The 7,840-nt window shown below is 47.7% G+C and overlaps 1 long non-coding RNA gene across 3 annotated transcripts; it reads left to right on the top strand.

Moving 5' to 3' along the window:
• Nucleotides 1-2,267: 2,267 nt before the first annotated feature.
• Nucleotides 2,268-7,006, top strand: LOC129843436 (uncharacterized). Of its 3 annotated transcripts, none has more exons than XR_008757838.1 (3): nt 2,268-2,596; nt 2,644-3,056; nt 3,151-7,006. It is a non-coding gene; the product is annotated as an uncharacterized LOC129843436 (long non-coding RNA). The 3 variants fall into 3 exon arrangements; XR_008757837.1 differs by having other exon boundaries at nt 2,644-4,691; nt 4,786-7,006; XR_008757836.1 differs by having other exon boundaries at nt 2,644-5,772; nt 5,867-7,006.
• Nucleotides 7,007-7,840: the final 834 nt, after the last annotated feature.

The following is a 7,840-nucleotide window of genomic DNA, read 5'->3' as shown; positions in this document are numbered from 1 at the left end:
GGGACACAGACACAGAGGGACACAGAGGGACACAGAGACAGAGGAACACAGAGACAGAGGAACACAGAGGGACACAGAGGAACACAGAGACAGAGAGACACAGAGGAACACAGAGACAGAGGAACACAGAGGGACACAGAGGGACACAGAGACAGAGGGACACAGAGGAACACAGAGACAGAGAGACACAGGGACACAGAGGCACACAGAGACAGAGAGACACAGAGGAACACAGAGACAGAGGAACACAGAGGGACACAGAGGGACACAGAGACAGAGGAACACAGAGGGACACAGAGGAACACAGAGACAGAGGGACACAGAGGAACACAGAGACAGAGAGACACAGAGACAGAGGGACACAGAGGCACACAGAGACAGAAGGACACAGAGGGACACAGAGACAGAGGGACACAGAGACAGGGGGACACAGAGACAGAGGAACACAGAGACAGAGGGACACAGAGGGACACAGACACAGAGGGACACAGAGGGACACAGAGACAGAGGAACACAGAGACAGAGGAACACAGAGGGACACAGAGACAGAGAGACACAGAGGAACACAGAGACAGAGGAACACAGAGGGACACAGAGGGACACAGAGACAGACGGACACAGAGGAACACAGAGACAGAGAGACAGAGAGACAGAGAGACAGAGGGACACAGAGGCACACAGAGACAGAAGGACACAGAGGGACACAGAGACAGAAGGACACAGAGGGACATGACATTGGTGCACCTCACCTCATTCTAACAGACAGATGCGAGGGACTCTATTTATTTATATGTCTATCTGACGGGGCCTTTGGAGCCTGAAGCAATCCACTCAATGTTTCACCTAATATCCACAGACCAAACTGTGTGTTCTTTCTCCACTGTTGATTCTATTGAGCACAATTTGTGAACCATTACACAATACAGGTGAAAATCGATGTACATTCTATTGGTTTTGGGATGGTCTAGGTGATCTACGGGCCATTGAACCCCATGAGTATTCATGTAGGTGCATACAGTTTAAATATTTATCACACACTCTCAGACCTTAGTTCATTGCAGGTCATGTTGCTTCATGTAAACTCTGTTGTTTTTTTTGTCTTTCTGCTGAATGATAAGCTATTTAATGTTCAATCTGCTGGTAGAGGAGTGGATGTAGAGCAGGGCTGTGTTGGACAATGTACCAGACCTACATCCTGGTGATTCAACAGGGCTGTGTTGGACAATGTACCAGACCTACATCCTGGTGATTCAACAGGGCTGTGATGGACAATGTACCAGACCTACATCCTGGTGATTCAACAGGGCTGTGTTGGACAATGTACCAGACCTACATCCTGGTGATTCAACAGTGCTGTGATGGACAATGTACCAGACCTACATCCTGGTGATTCAACAGGGCTGTGATGGACAATGTACCAGACCTACATCCTGGGGATTCAACAGAGCTGTGATGGACAATGTACCAGGTCTACATCCTGGTGATTCAACAGGGCTGTGATGGACAATGTACCAGACCTACATCCTGGTGATTCAACAGAGCTGTGATGGACAATGTACCAGACCAACATCCTGGTGATTCAACAGAGCTGTGATGGACAATGTACCAGGTCTACATCCTGGTGATTCAACAGGGCTGTGATGGACAATGTACCAGACCTACATCCTGGTGATTCAACAGAGCTGTGATGGACAATGTACCAGACCTACATCCTGGTGATTCAACAGAGCTGTGATGGACAATGTACCAGGTCTACATCCTGGTGATTCAACAGGGCTGTGATGGACAATGTACCAGGTCTACATCCTGGTGATTCAACAGGGCTGTGATGGACAATGTACCAGGTCTACATCCTGGTGATTCAACAGGGCTGTGTTGGACAATGTACCAGGTCTACATCCTGGTGATTCAACAGGGCTGTGATGGACAATGTACCAGGTCTACATCCTGGTGATTCAACAGGGCTGTGATGGACAATGTACCAGGTCTACATCCTGGTGATTCAACAGAGCTGTGATGGACAATGTACCAGGTCTACATCCTGGTGATTCAACAGGGCTGTGATGGACAATGTACCAGGTCTACATCCTGGTGATTCAACAGGGCTGTGATGGACAATGTACCAGGTCTATATCCTGGTGATTCAACAGAGCTGTGATGGACAATGTACCAGACCTACATCCTGGGGATTCAACAGAGCTGTGATGGACAATGTACCAGGTCTACATCCTGGTGATTCAACAGGGCTGTGATGGGCAATGTACCAGACCTACATCCTGGTGATTCAACAGAGCTGTGATGGACAATGTACCAGGTCTACATCCTGGGGAGTCAACAGGGCTGTGATGGACAATGTACCAGGTCTACATCCTGGTGATTCAACAGGGCTGTGATGGACAATGTACCAGACCTACATCCTGGTGATTCAACAGAGCTGTGATGGACAATGTATCAGGTCTACATCCTGGTGATTCAACAGGGCTGTGTTGGACAATGTACCAGGTCTACATCCTGGTGATTCAACAGGGCTGTGATGGACAATGTACCAGACCTACATCCTGGTGATTCAACAGGGCTGTGATGGACAATGTACCAGGTCTACATCCTGGTGATTCAACAGAGCTGTGATGGACAATGTACCAGACCTACATCCTGGTGATTCAACAGGGCTGTGTACCAGGTCTACATCCTGGTGATTCAACAGGGCTGTGATGGACAATGTAACAGGTCTATATCCTGGTGATTCAACAGGGCTGTGATGGACAATGTAACAGACCTACATCCTGGTGATTCAACAGAGCTGTGATGGACAATGTACCAGGTCTACATCCTGGTGATTCAACAGGGCTGTGATGGACAATGTACCAGGTCTACATCCTGGTGATTCAACAGGGCTGTGATGGACAATGTACCAGGTCTACATCCTGGTGATTCAACAGGGCTGTGTTGGACAATGTACCAGGTCTACATCCTGGTGATTCAACAGGGCTGTGATGGACAATGTACCAGGTCTACATCCTGGTGATTCAACAGGGCTGTGATGGACAATGTACCAGGTCTACATCCTGGTGATTCAACAGAGCTGTGATGGACAATGTTCCAGGTCTACATCCTGGTGATTCAACAGAGCTGTGATGGACAATGTACCAGACCTACATCCTGGTGATTCAACAGGGCTGTGATGGACAATGTACCAGACCTACATCCTGGTGATTCAACAGGGCTGTGATGGACAATGTAACAGGTCTACATCCTGGTGATTCAACAGAGCTGTGATGGACAATGTACCAGGTCTACATCCTGGTGATTCAACAGAGCTGTGATGGACAATGTACCAGACCTACATCCTGGTGATTCAACAGGGCTGTGATGGACAATGTACCAGACCTACATCCTGGTGATTCAACAGAGCTGTGATGGACAATGTACCAGACCTACATCCTGGTGATTCAACAGGGCTGTGATGGACAATGTACCAGGTCTACATCCTGGTGATTCAACAGGGCTGTGATGGACAATGTACCAGGTCTATATCCTGGTGATTCAACAGAGCTGTGATGGACAATGTACCAGACCTACATCCTGGGGATTCAACAGAGCTGTGATGGACAATGTACCAGGTCTACATCCTGGTGATTCAACAGGGCTGTGATGGACAATGTACCAGACCTACATCCTGGTGATTCAACAGAGCTGTGATGGACAATGTACCAGGTCTACATCCTGGGGAGTCAACAGGGCTGTGATGGACAATGTACCAGGTCTACATCCTGGTGATTCAACAGGGCTGTGATGGACAATGTACCAGGTCTACATCCTGGTGATTCAACAGGGCTGTGATGGACAATGTACCAGACCTACATCCTGGTGATTCAACAGGGCTGTGATGGACAATGTACCAGACCTACATCCTGGTGATTCAACAGGGCTGTGATGGACAATGTAACAGGTCTATATCCTGGTGATTCAACAGAGCTGTGATGGACAATGTACCAGGTCTACATCCTGGTGATTCAACAGGGCTGTGTTGGACAATGTACCAGGTCTACATCCTGGTGATTCAACAGGGCTGTGATGGACAATGTACCAGGTCTACATCCTGGTGATTCAACAGGGCTGTGATGGACAATGTACCAGGTCTACATCCTGGTGATTCAACAGAGCTGTGATGGACAATGTACCAGACCTACATCCTGGTGATTCAACAGGGCTGTGATGGACAATGTACCAGGTCTACATCCTGGTGATTCAACAGAGCTGTGATGGACAATGTACCAGACCTACATCCTGGTGATTCAACAGGGCTGTGTACCAGGTCTACATCCTGGTGATTCAACAGGGCTGTGATGGACAATGTAACAGGTCTATATCCTGGTGATTCAACAGGGCTGTGATGGACAATGTAACAGACCTACATCCTGGTGATTCAACAGAGCTGTGATGGACAATGTACCAGGTCTACATCCTGGTGATTCAACAGGGCTGTGATGGACAATGTACCAGGTCTACATCCTGGTGATTCAACAGGGCTGTGATGGACAATGTACCAGGTCTACATCCTGGTGATTCAACAGGGCTGTGTTGGACAATGTACCAGGTCTACATCCTGGTGATTCAACAGGGCTGTGATGGACAATGTACCAGGTCTACATCCTGGTGATTCAACAGGGCTGTGATGGACAATGTACCAGGTCTACATCCTGGTGATTCAACAGAGCTGTGATGGACAATGTTCCAGGTCTACATCCTGGTGATTCAACAGAGCTGTGATGGACAATGTACCAGACCTACATCCTGGTGATTCAACAGGGCTGTGATGGACAATGTACCAGACCTACATCCTGGTGATTCAACAGGGCTGTGATGGACAATGTAACAGGTCTACATCCTGGTGATTCAACAGAGCTGTGATGGACAATGTACCAGGTCTACATCCTGGTGATTCAACAGAGCTGTGATGGACAATGTACCAGACCTACATCCTGGTGATTCAACAGGGCTGTGATGGACAATGTACCAGACCTACATCCTGGTGATTCAACAGAGCTGTGATGGACAATGTACCAGACCTACATCCTGGTGATTCAACAGGGCTGTGATGGACAATGTACCAGGTCTACATCCTGGTGATTCAACAGGGCTGTGATGGACAATGTACCAGGTCTATATCCTGGTGATTCAACAGAGCTGTGATGGACAATGTACCAGACCTACATCCTGGGGATTCAACAGAGCTGTGATGGACAATGTACCAGGTCTACATCCTGGTGATTCAACAGGGCTGTGATGGACAATGTACCAGACCTACATCCTGGTGATTCAACAGAGCTGTGATGGACAATGTACCAGGTCTACATCCTGGGGAGTCAACAGGGCTGTGATGGACAATGTACCAGGTCTACATCCTGGTGATTCAACAGGGCTGTGATGGACAATGTACCAGGTCTACATCCTGGTGATTCAACAGGGCTGTGATGGACAATGTACCAGACCTACATCCTGGTGATTCAACAGGGCTGTGATGGACAATGTACCAGACCTACATCCTGGTGATTCAACAGGGCTGTGATGGACAATGTAACAGGTCTATATCCTGGTGATTCAACAGAGCTGTGATGGACAATGTACCAGGTCTACATCCTGGTGATTCAACAGGGCTGTGTTGGACAATGTACCAGGTCTACATCCTGGTGATTCAACAGGGCTGTGATGGACAATGTACCAGGTCTACATCCTGGTGATTCAACAGGGCTGTGATGGACAATGTACCAGGTCTACATCCTGGTGATTCAACAGAGCTGTGATGGACAATGTACCAGACCTACATCCTGGTGATTCAACAGAGCTGTGATGGACAATGTACCAGACCTACATCCTGGTGATTCAACAGGGCTGTGATGGACAATGTACCAGGTCTACATCCTGGTGATTCAACAGGGCTGTGATGGACAATGTACCAGGTCTACATCCTGGTGATTCAACAGGGCTGTGTTGGACAATGTACCAGGTCTACATCCTGGTGATTCAACAGAGCTGTGTTGGACAATGTAACAGGTCTACATCCTGGTGATTCAACAGGGCTGTGATGGACAATGTACCAGGTCTACATCCTGGGGATTCAACAGAGCTGTGATGGACAATGTACCAGGTCTACATCCTGGTGATTCAACAGGGCTGTGTACCAGGTCTACATCCTGGTGATTCAACAGGAAATAGGCTTCTTGGAAATGGAATGCATGTCCTGTATTCACACTCATAACATGGATTTAGTCAATAACCTATAGGAATACAGTAGAAACCATTGAGCTCATTTACAAGGAAATTAATGTTTAACTTAAAAAGGAAGATACACTTTTAGACAGAACATGTGCTATCTAGAACCTTTAAGGGGTCTTCAGCTGTCCCCATAGGAGAACCCTTTAATTAAGGGTTATTCAGCTGTCCCCATAGGATAACCCTTTAATTAAGGGGTATTCAGCTGTCCCCATAGGAGAACCCTTTAATTAAGGGGTCTTCAGCTGTCCCCATAGGAGACCCTTTAATTAAGGGCTATTCAGCTGTCCCCATAGGAGAACCCTTTAATTAAGGGTTATTCAGCTGTCCCCATAGGAGAACCCTTTAAGGGGTCTTCAGCTGTCCCCATAGGAGAACCCTTTAAGGGGCTTTCAGCTGTCCCCATAGGAGAACCCTTTAAGGGGTCTTCAGCTGTCCACATAGGAGAACCCTTTAATTAAGGGTTATTCAGCTGTCCCCATAGGAGAACCCTTTAAGGGGTCTTCAGCTGTCCCCATAGGAGAACCCTTTAAGGGGTCTTCAGCTGTCCCCATAGGAGAACCCTTTAATTAAGGGTTATTCAGCTGTCCCCATAGGAGAACCCTTTAAGGGTTATTCAGCTGTCCCCATAGGAGAACCCTTTAATTAAGGGTTATTCAGCTGTCCCCATAGGAGAACCCTTTAATTAAGGGGTATTCAGCTGTCCCCATAGGAGAACCCTTTAAGGGTTATTCAGCTGTCCCCATAGGAGAACCCTTTAATTAAGGGGTCTTCAGCTGTTCCCATAGGAGAACCCTTTAAGGGGTCTTCAGCCGTCCCCATAGGAGAACCCTTTAATTAAGGGTTATTCAGCTGTCCCCATAGGATAACCCTTTAATTAAGGGGTATTCAGCTGTCCCCATAGGAGAACCCTTTAATTAAATGTTATTCAGCTGTCCCCATAGGAGAACCCTTTAATTAAGGGGTCTTCAGCTGTTCCCATAGGAGAACCCTTTAAGGGGTCTTCGGCCGTCCCCATAGGAGAACCCTTTAAGGGGTCTTCAGCTGTCCACATAGGAGAACCCTTTAATTAAGGGTTATTCAGCTGTCCCCATAGGAGAACCCTTTAAGGGGTCTTCAGCTGTCCCCATAGGAGAACCCTTTAAGGGGCTTTCAGCTGTCCCCATAGGAGAACCCTTTAAGGGGTCTTCAGCTGTCCACATAGGAGAACCCTTTAATTAAGGGTTATTCAGCTGTCCCCATAGGAGAACCCTTTAAGGGGTCTTCAGCTGTCCCCATAGGAGAACCCTTTAAGGGGTCTTCAGCTGTCCCCATAGGAGAACCCTTTAATTAAGGGTTATTCAGCTGTCCCCATAGGAGAACCCTTTAAGGGTTATTCAGCTGTCCCCATAGGAGAACCCTTTAATTAAGGGTTATTCAGCTGTCCCCATAGGAGAACCCTTTAATTAAGGGGTATTCAGCTGTCCCCATAGGAGAACCCTTTAAGGGTTATTCAGCTGTCCCCATAGGAGAACCCTTTAATTAAGGGGTCTTCAGCTGTTCCCATAGGAGAACCCTTTAAGGGGTC

This window comes from Salvelinus fontinalis, unplaced genomic scaffold (assembly GCF_029448725.1).
Source record: "Salvelinus fontinalis isolate EN_2023a unplaced genomic scaffold, ASM2944872v1 scaffold_0137, whole genome shotgun sequence".
Taxonomy (NCBI): domain Eukaryota; kingdom Metazoa; phylum Chordata; class Actinopteri; order Salmoniformes; family Salmonidae; genus Salvelinus; species Salvelinus fontinalis.
Note: the sequence above shows the minus strand (reverse complement) of the source record. Positions and strands in the feature narration are given on the sequence as shown.